General features: G+C 43.9%; 1 pseudogene; it reads left to right on the top strand.

Annotated features, from left to right (window-relative positions):
• Window positions 1-264: 264 nt before the first annotated feature.
• Window positions 265-1,875, top strand: LOC125556034 (annotated as a pseudogene).
• The last annotated feature ends 8,186 nt before the right edge of the window (window positions 1,876-10,061 follow it).

The following is a 10,061-nucleotide window of genomic DNA, read 5'->3' as shown; positions in this document are numbered from 1 at the left end:
TAAAAGCAAAAATGTTCATGAATCTTAAAAATGTTTGCGGATTCTAAAAATGCACATGATACTCTTTATAATTGATCATGTACTTTCATATATCCAATCATGTTCAACACACATACATTTTGCAGAAGAGAGCTACAAGCTTTTTGTTAGGCATCAAGCCAGCAACCACGATCACGACGGAATCTCGCCTTTCTCTAAAACCTCTTGGAAGCTTTGACGGTGCTGCTCTTTCAACATTTTTTTGTTTTTCTCTCCAGGCTGAAGCTTAAGGCTGTATACATGTATGCCGCTGGATTTTACGTATATTCTATCTTTGATCTTCTGTTCTGGGAAACAAGACGCCAAGGACTTCGGAATCATGATGTCTCACCATGTGGCAATTGTTGTTCTGATTGTTGTGTCCTATATTTGCAGGTATGCAGCCCTTATATACCATAACAATACACAGCATAGTCAAACTTGAAGTTGTTGCTACTTCCAAACAGATTATCTCGTCCTGGCTCGGTCATTTTACCCCTCCATGATGCAAGTGATATATTCCTAGAGATCGGAAAGATGGCCAAGTACAGTAGCTGTGAGTGGCTAGCTGTTGTAGCATTTTTACTTTTTGTGGTTTCGTGGATCCTTCTTCGGCTAATAGCGCAATTCATGAACCTTTGGAATGAGTTGCAGCCGATCCAACTCACTCAGGCTCAAGATGATTCACTAACTTGGAGATGGACAAACGATGGTCAGTTTTCCTCCAGCTCGGCGTACACTGCCACTCTTACTGCCAACATTAGGCCACCTTATGCGAAGCTGGCCTGGAGCTCGGATGCCCCTCCCAAATGTCAGTTCTTCGTCTGGCTGGCTGCTCAAGATCAATGTCTAACGGCGGATAACCTTGCTAAGCGAGGGTGGCCCCATAATCCACTGTGTCTGCTATGTCTACAAGAGCCTGAAACTGCTGCCCACCTGCTTACTTCTTGCTCTTTTGCGAAGGAAGTTTGGCAGCTGACACTCTGCAAGCTGAACATGACCCCGGCTATGGCGGCAGTTCATGACGATTCCCTAGTTAGCTGGTGGCAGCGAACAAATGCTTCCATGGGAAAGGAAAGAGCAAAATCTTGGAGATCAATTTTGGCCCTGGTTTGGTGGAACCTCTGGAAAGAAAGAGATGATAGAACATTCAGAAATATTTCTTGTCACCCCACACAACTGTTTCTGAAGATTCAGGTCGAAGCAAAGGACTGGGTTGACGCTGGGCATAAGCGTGCAATGGCTCTTGTAGAGCGCCCCCTAGAACCAGACTGATGTACTTCTGATGTATCTCTAACCCCAATCCTCCTTCTCTAATCTTGTTTTTGTAATTGTTTATTTCTTCTATACAAAAGCAGTGGCCCTGCCTTTTCGTCAAAAAAAAATAGTGTTTCCTTTCTGGATCCTAAGAAGCACAAGGTAAACATTCTTGGTTGTTCAGGCATGTGGTGCTACTTTACCTGATTAGAAAGCAGCATTACTCTAGTAAATTTTTTAGAGCATTTGTTGATCAATTCAATGGTCTTGCGTCTTTTTCAGTTATGAAAGAGCTATGATCCTGGACAAGGAGAAAAAAATATGTACAGAACCTCATACTACTATCTTTTCAACACTCTTATTTTCACTTCTAGTCTTTCACATATATTGGTGTGTACCGATTTACCGGATTCTCATCAGTCAAATTCAGTCCAGAGGTCATGTTGGTGAGGATGTTCGATCCGGTCAGTGATTCTTTTCTTGCTCATTTCCTTGGTGTTAGATTTATTTTCTTTCTCAGCAGCATATTCTTATGTATTTATTATAAGCTACCCCTGCTATTAAACAGATTCTGAAGGCGAAAACGACCATGAAGATTAAGCTGTAGGTTGTTGGATGCTTAACTGAAGAACTGTACAGTTCGCAGTTGGGAATGAGAATGGTGCAAGCGGGTTGTATATAAAGAATGAGAATGTCAAGGAGGAACTAGTTAGCATATCCATTAGGAGGAAATTCAGGCACAAAATGAAAACTGAAAAGGCTTGAATCTCGGTGCCACTGGAACAAGCCTCCTTGATGTATCTTTTTCTGTAAACCGAATGCATGAGGTGATGCTACCATTCAATGTCTTCAGGCATCAATCTTACATCGTGATATTAATCTCCATATGTATGTGAAGATCTCTTTTCAGAAATACCGAGCCTCCAAGCTATAAATTTTTTTTAGTGGTCCTTATATGTCATTATTATATATGCTTGCAGTTCATGTTAAATATTCAGTATGATCGATATTGGAAATGGACATCTCTGTTAAACATGTGTATAAAGAAGATATCACTAATTTAGCTGATACTCAGTGTAATCGATCATGTACTTTCATATATCCAATCATGTTCAGCACACATACAATTTACAGAAGAGATCGAGCTACAAGTTTTCTGTGAGGCATCAAGCCATGAGCAGTTACATCACTTGTTATAGCACCTTGCTAGCAACGACGATCACGACCGAATCTCGCCTTCCTCTAGGTCTTCTTCGAAGCTTTGACGATGATGATAATGCTGCTGCTGCTTCCAGTCGTCGTTGTCAAGCTTGCGGAAGAGTCCAATCTGCCGCAACAAGTTGTAGTTGTTGGGCCTCGCCGTGTTGTACTCATCAATGCCGAGCCTCTTCAGATCCTCTGGGTGTAGGGTATCGTCGGGCATTGCCGTCCTCTCCGTCTCCAGCAGCTCCTGACGGGCCTTCTCCCTCGCCCGGGACGTGGCCTCCTTTCGCTGCCTTTCCAGAGCACGGGCGAGCTGCTCGCATGTTGGAGGAGCTGGGCTGTCGACGATCTCGTCTGAATCAGAATCTGAGTCACTGCCGCCGGAGTCGCTGCTGCCGGAATCAGTATCTGAATCGCTGTCGCTGGAAGAATCAGTATCCGAACTGCTGCTGCTGGAGCTTGGGCTGCCACAGCCACTGGCTGCTTCATCTTCGACGAGCAGAAGAGGTGCCGACACGATCGGTAAGGGGGAGACGCCACCACAGATGTCAACATCTTCCTCCTCCTCCTCTTCGGCCATGGCCTTAGGGTCGTCTTGGTGCCGTTCTTGGGCCAGAGGTGCCGGCATGATCGCTAAGGGGGAGACGCCGCCACAGATGTCAACTTCTTCGTCGTCCTCCTCCTCCTCTTGGGCCATCACCTTAGGGCCGTCTTGGTGTCGTTCTTGCAGCGACGGATTCGCCGTTCTCCTCTCTCGAGCGAACTTGTCAACCTGCTCCTGTAACTCGACGGCGGCGGCGTCATCCAACGCGTGGACGTCGATCTCGATTTCGCCGGGGCGGGTGGCGCAGCTGTGCTTCTTCAAGAGCTCGACGACGTGATCGGGGATCTCCGCAACGAACAGCTCCAGGTCTTCCGCGAGCATCTCCCTCTCAGAGCCCGTCATCATCTTCTTCCTGGGCGCCTTCTTGCTCTTGATCAGAGGAACGGGAGGGGACGCCTTCCTCTTCTTGGCCAGCGGCTCCTCGGCCAAGAACCCTGGACGACTCTCCTTGACGCGGGCAGCCGACGGGGATGATGCGGGAGCTAGCACGGCGGCCGCCTTGTGGAGGAGGCGACGGACGGCGACGAGCTCGGATTGGAAGCGCTGCCGAAGGATCTCCATCTCCCTCGCGCGCTTCTGGCCGGACATGATGCCGGTCTTGGCGTCAAAAGGCTCGCCTGTGACGAAGCCGTGCTTCCTGGTGAGCTCCCCGCCGTAGGGGTAGGCAATCTCCATGGGAAGGGAACAGGGGACGCCGGTCGCTTCGCTGGGTAAGGGCTGGTGATTGGTGATTGGTGAAGATTGGAAGCTGGAGAAGAGAAGATTGGTCAGAGCGAGGCGAGGGCAAAGGCAGCAGGTTGGCTGCCTTTTATTGATGAGCTCAGGCTGATTCCAAACCGTGGACGTGGATGCGTATGTGATGTGATCCGTCAGGAAACCGGATTTGCATGCGTGCATTTGAAGCTTAAGTGCCAAGTTTAATGAGTTTGAGGCCATCTCGGAATCCCTCGCCAGCAACACTTTTAATTACGCCTTTCTTTTCCGGCTCCTAATCCAACTCGAAGTCATTTTTACGATAGCTGCTCTCCTACGTGACTGCCATGAAAAGAATCTGCGACACAAAACAAAAACCAATTGTTAAGACTTAATTAGATTAAATCTCCACTTATCCCGACCGTCATATAAATAGACGTGACTTTTGTAAGCATCGTGTCCCTCCGGATGCGTCTCTTCGGAGACTATAAATATGTAACTTGTCATCATCAATAGACAGTTTTCAATACTATCGATTGTCTCTCGTTTTCTTTCAACATGTTATCAGCACGCTCTTAGCCCAGAGCGATTTGGCCGAGAGGGAAGCGACGACGGAGCGCCCGGAGGTCCTCGACCTCGGCTCGTCGATGCAACCGGCGAGCCCCCCTCACACGCGCGGCGCCCGCACGCCCGCGCTACCGAGCCATGCGTCCTACCCGCTGGCTCCCGGCAGCCAACAACCATGGCCACGCACGGCGGGGCGTGTTGCCCGGCACAGGTGGTCGACCAGCGGCAACGCCCTCTGACAAGCCCGTGCGTGGAGCGATTCCCTTGCCCGCCCATGGAGGCAGCAGCCTCGATGTGGCCTACCTCTAGAGCACACGACTCTCACCCTGCGCGCGTAGGCGCTCGGGCCAGCACGCCCTCCTCGGCATCGCCTGGCGCAGCCCTGACCGGCCTCCAAAGGCGGCGCACGACAGCGGCGGCGCCAGCGACGTTGGCTGCCTGACGCGGCCCCTCTGCGACGGCACCGATGTATGGTGAGCCGCAGGCCTGGGAGGCTTGGCGCCCATGCGACTGTCCACGCCGCGCTGGGGTGCTTCGCGCCAGTGTGACAGCCGGCTGTGGCGAAGGTTGGTGGTGGTGGTGCCGACCGCCGCCGCTTGAATCGGATTGGGGAAGATTAGTCGATGGGAACGAGAGATCAGAGATGTCCCGTTCCACTTGTTCGGATGGGCTGTTGAAAAGCCACCAAGCGAGGCCTAGTTGGGCACTAGCCCATGCTTGTACGAGCAGCAGAAAAAGAAATAAAGAATCAAAAACGAAAAAGAAAAAGGTGGCTTAGCCACGGTTGTAGGCTGACCTGTTTTGGCCTATCGCCATTTTCCTCTTCGTTTTTTTTCTGATTTTTTTTCCTATATGTATAACAATCACAGTGTTTTGCGGTTGAGAATATTATTATCATTTTGTCGCAAAACAATTTTATTGCAATTGAGATCCGTTTTCTCTCGCGAATTACTAATTCACCTTGTTGAATTATCTTGCAATTTGATACAAGATCTCATTTAATTTGAGATCTATACAATTTAAGTTTTTCACTTGAGGATCAAGTTTGCAACATTATTATTATTCATTACATTAGTAAAGAGTACCTTGTATTCCAGAATAAACTATGATGTAACATATTTCCATGTTATTCTACATGTTGAGATTCATTATATCTATTATTTGCAATTGAGATTTTTTTTATCTCTTGCAAAGATAAATTCAGTACCTCTGCAGTACTGTTTCTCCATTGAGTACGAGGTATTCCGGAATATTTTCTATGATGTATATGTTTCCATGTTAACCACATGTCGAAATTAATACGTCTATTTGCAATTGAGATTTTCAATTTCTTGCAAATACAGATGCAAAATTCAAGGTGATTTTTTCAAATTGATGCTTGAGATCAGAAGGTAGTCATATGGATCTATTGCCTATGCAGATTATCGATGACTACTGATAAAGCCTCTATTCTGTCGTTTCGACATTATGGTTGCTTTACAAAGTGCTCTCACACATTTTACTAAGTCATGACATAAGGCATTACGAGTGAGTATCTACTGATTTCATCAGATTATACTCTCTAGTGCTGCGAGATCTACTCCATTTTGGAGATTATCTTCAAGGTGTCATATTTAGCAATTTGAGATTCACACTAATGGTTTCAAGATAACTTCTTGAAATACCCATTGATTTTGCTAAGTTCATTACAATATCAACCATGATGATCTTTAATTTACTGGTTATAAATTAATTATCTCTGGTTTACCCATAGAGGTAACATATGGCTATAGAGTTTGAGGCATTCGCCCTCAATGGCCACCACTGCCCTATCTGGGCCATGGACATCATGATCGCTCTTGTGTCTCGTGAGATAATGTGTGCAATCCTGGATTTACCTCTATTTCGGATCACACCACTAACAGAAAAATGGTGTCTTATATATCATAAGGCATTAGATTCAGATCTCAGCATCTGGTTATTCTGTATCAGCAATTCCTAGGATACAATGAACCTCAAGGGCAAAGGTTTGAATCTTACTTCAACCTTCAATCCGACGTCACCAGCTGTGACGGGACCCTATGGGCACGGAGAATGTGATGGTTGAATATGTCTCAACCGACATGTTTGGAGACTATGAATAGTCTTTCAATCTCCTGAGTGGTCAATATAATTAATGTCCATTTACGATGTTGTAACAACAACATAAGTATTGTCGTCATCATATACTGTGTATCATAATATATTGTATCAGCACTTTGGTACAAATACATTTGTATGTATTATATATATCTGACAGTGATTTTCTTGAGAATCTTCATATCTATATATAGATTTCTACGAGGGTCGATCTGATGAAAGATGGTATGTGCCTTGTGGACATATGCACCACGAATTCTATATGCAGGGAAGTGAAATGTTTCCACTCTCGCTGAGATAAAAAGGAGATATGTTAAAACCGCTAGACGCGATGAGGTATTTGTTGGCTCAAATCGAGTCATATTTACTAACCCTGTGGGTACTCGAGTAACATGGGGATGCTTTATTGCTTCCCAGGTTTAACTCGTACCCTACTAAACTATGGAGGTATCCGTCAAAATAGTTTCCATAGCGAAACTTATGATGACAACAAAGAGAAATAACTTCTCCTTACCATATGCAACGGATATGGCAAGCATATTCTTTGTGTATCATCTGGATTGTACTACTCATACGAAACAACCCGTAGCACATGTTGCATACGAGATAGTTTTCCAGAGTGTCTTGTACACGACAAACTTGGCATACTCGCCTTGTTCATCGAGACATTGGGTTGAAATCGAAACTATCAGCAATTCCAATGGTTTATGATTATTATGATGCTAAATTCTAACAATATTTGGATTTTGTGTGCACTACAAGTGACACAGGGAAGCTAATTTTAAGGCTCACACACCTTAAAGTCTACGCTGAACCACTCGGACTCCTTGAATGCATCAAGTCGAGGTAAGTGGCTCTTCCCAGCCATTGAGTAGACTATCCAGATATTCCATGGTTTTAAAAGACATATCTACATGATGGTCTTAAGTGTGTTCTTTATTCACACGAAACCATTGGCTCATTATCCTGACATCGATTTCAAGCAAATCGAATGGATAACATTGCAGAATTCTCCTTGAGGGCCTTCTCTATGGCTTTTGGATTGAAGTTTAGCAATTTATCCTAATGTCTAGACTCAAAATGGTTTGGTAGAATCCTATCCAAAGAGTTAAGCTAATTGCATTATCTTTACTTTGAAATTGCAACTTGCCAACTTTACGTTGGAGTCATGCAGTTTTACACGCTCATGACAGAACTGCACAATATTATTCCCCTCTATCTTTGATATGTGGATATCTACCAAGTATTTCCTATTTGCGGTAATTTGGTTGCATACCGATACACCACCCGCATACATCATTGGCCCCTCAACATATAGTTGGGATCTATGTGAGAAATAACTGTATTTCCGTCAATACCTCAAGCCCCTCGCATGGGGAGTTATTCAAGGCCAGTATGCTAATTCAATGAGGAACATTTCCAGGCATTAGGGGGAGATTTCAAGTACCATAAAGAATGCCAGGAAATTAGTGGAATGTTCAACACATTTCTGCCTCAAATCCACATACTCAAAGATCTGAACCATGCGTTCAGAAGATTTGCAACACATTGCAAATAACCTGCTAGATTCATTTACTGACTATAAAGGTGTCACACAATCCTACAATCCTGAAAAATATGTCTGAAAGAGTGGAGGTACCACCTAAAACCACTCAACTCCCCGTTCAAAGCAACAGGGGGAGAAGTACGGTAATAGTACATCAGGATTCAGCTTCTCGCAAGCAAGGATATCAAGGCCCGTGAATCAGTAAATGCAAGTCAACTTCACGTTAACAGACACCTAATGGGTAGTATACACCCAGTGGACGGGAAACCTCCACCAACCTAGGTCATAATGCACAAAATGACCGGGACACCGGAATACCCGACTCAATCGCATTGGGAAATCGCGAGCAGTCACTATGGGTAACGAGATTTCCATCAACTATATATTGATATATAGATTCTGGAGAATCATATAACCGGAAGTCTACAATTGTCGACATGCATTTCTCAACTAGATTGCAAAAACCTTTCAAATGATTCAGATCCAAAGACCATGGCCATGGCAAAGTGTGAACAACACTCGGACTGAACTCAAGCAAAGGGTATAATCTAGGTAGAAATGATCTTGCTCAATAATGGGAAGGTATTCATAAGCAATACCTACACCAGTTTTTTTCTGGAAACAGAATTGAGAACAACGAGGTGGTGAAACAAAGAGCAAGTATTGTAGCACAAGGGTTCACGCAGGTACCCAACTATTCTTCAGAGGTGAAATCTCTTCCCGATAACTTTATCATTGGCAGTACAAAATCATCTATCTCTGCAGTTGATAGATGTAGTGATCACATATCCATGTGGATCACTAGATTCAGACATATATGATTGATTTCCGATGGAATCACAATTCTGAATCGAAATACAAAATGCAACACACATTGTGTAAAATCAGTAAGTCACCACAAGACTTATTGTTGTCGGTACATATGGTACAAGCGACGTAGTGATATCCTTATACACAAGGATTACTCCTACAATGATGATTATCCATGTTTGTGTGTTTACAATGAAAACACATGTAATCATCTAGATGGCGGAGTTTAAAATGAAGGATTTGGGTGAACCAAAATACCGCTTGTCACTACAACTTAAGCACCTTCATTCATACATTATGGTATACTATGTTGTCTATATCCAAAATATATTGGAGAACATTATGGACAAATCTTATCCATCCATAACTCTCATGGTAGTTCATTCTCTAGACATAGAGAAAGACCTATTTATACCAAGAGATGATGGAAATGAGATATTGGGACTCAACGTTCCATAATGCCATTGGATCCACCAAACACAATTGGTTGGTACTCAAGAATATCTTTCGATATCTCCAAGGCATCAAACATCTTGTCCTGGTTTTTCAGTTTCATAGAAACGTGAACACCAACATCATTGGATACATCGATCAGATCCCCACTATGTCAGATCTTAGACAAGTTTAGTGTTCCTACTAGGTGTGGTAGCCCCCTCATGAAGAGTCTTCGAAACAGACCTCATGGCTACATCCACCAACCATTATCTCAACGATAATGTTTCTTGTGTTGCCCGGATGCAAACAGGTTACATAATAAGCAATATCACTATATTGCATATCTTGCAAGTCAAATCATGCGATTGATTTGTTCATCGGGTATCTACCAACTTCTATGTTCCAGAAATGTGTTCATAGAATTGGTAGGTGACGGCTTCGAATTTTGCAAGAATCAGGGGGAGTATCTTCCTGAATTATTCCTGTTCAATGCATCATATTATACTCTTTTTCCCTTCATGAGTTTACTTTACAGGTTCTCGTGAAGGTTTTTAATGAGGTAATATCAACATGAGATCATATGTCATACTTTCAGTTTTCCCCACCGCGGTTTTTAGGAAAGTATATACGACATATTTATTGTCCTCTAAAACTCTATGGGTTTTCTCGTATTGAGTTAAAAGAGACAATAACCATTATATGTTGCATCATTTTCTCCTTATTTTTCCCACTAGATTTGAAGGAGTTTTAGCAACATATCAAACATCAATCTCCTCACATTTTTCCCACAGGGTTTTTCGAGGAGACTTA

The sequence above is a fragment of the Triticum urartu genome, chromosome 5 (genome assembly GCF_003073215.2).
Source record: "Triticum urartu cultivar G1812 chromosome 5, Tu2.1, whole genome shotgun sequence".
NCBI classification, from domain to species: domain Eukaryota; kingdom Viridiplantae; phylum Streptophyta; class Magnoliopsida; order Poales; family Poaceae; genus Triticum; species Triticum urartu.
Note: the sequence above shows the minus strand (reverse complement) of the source record. Positions and strands in the feature narration are given on the sequence as shown.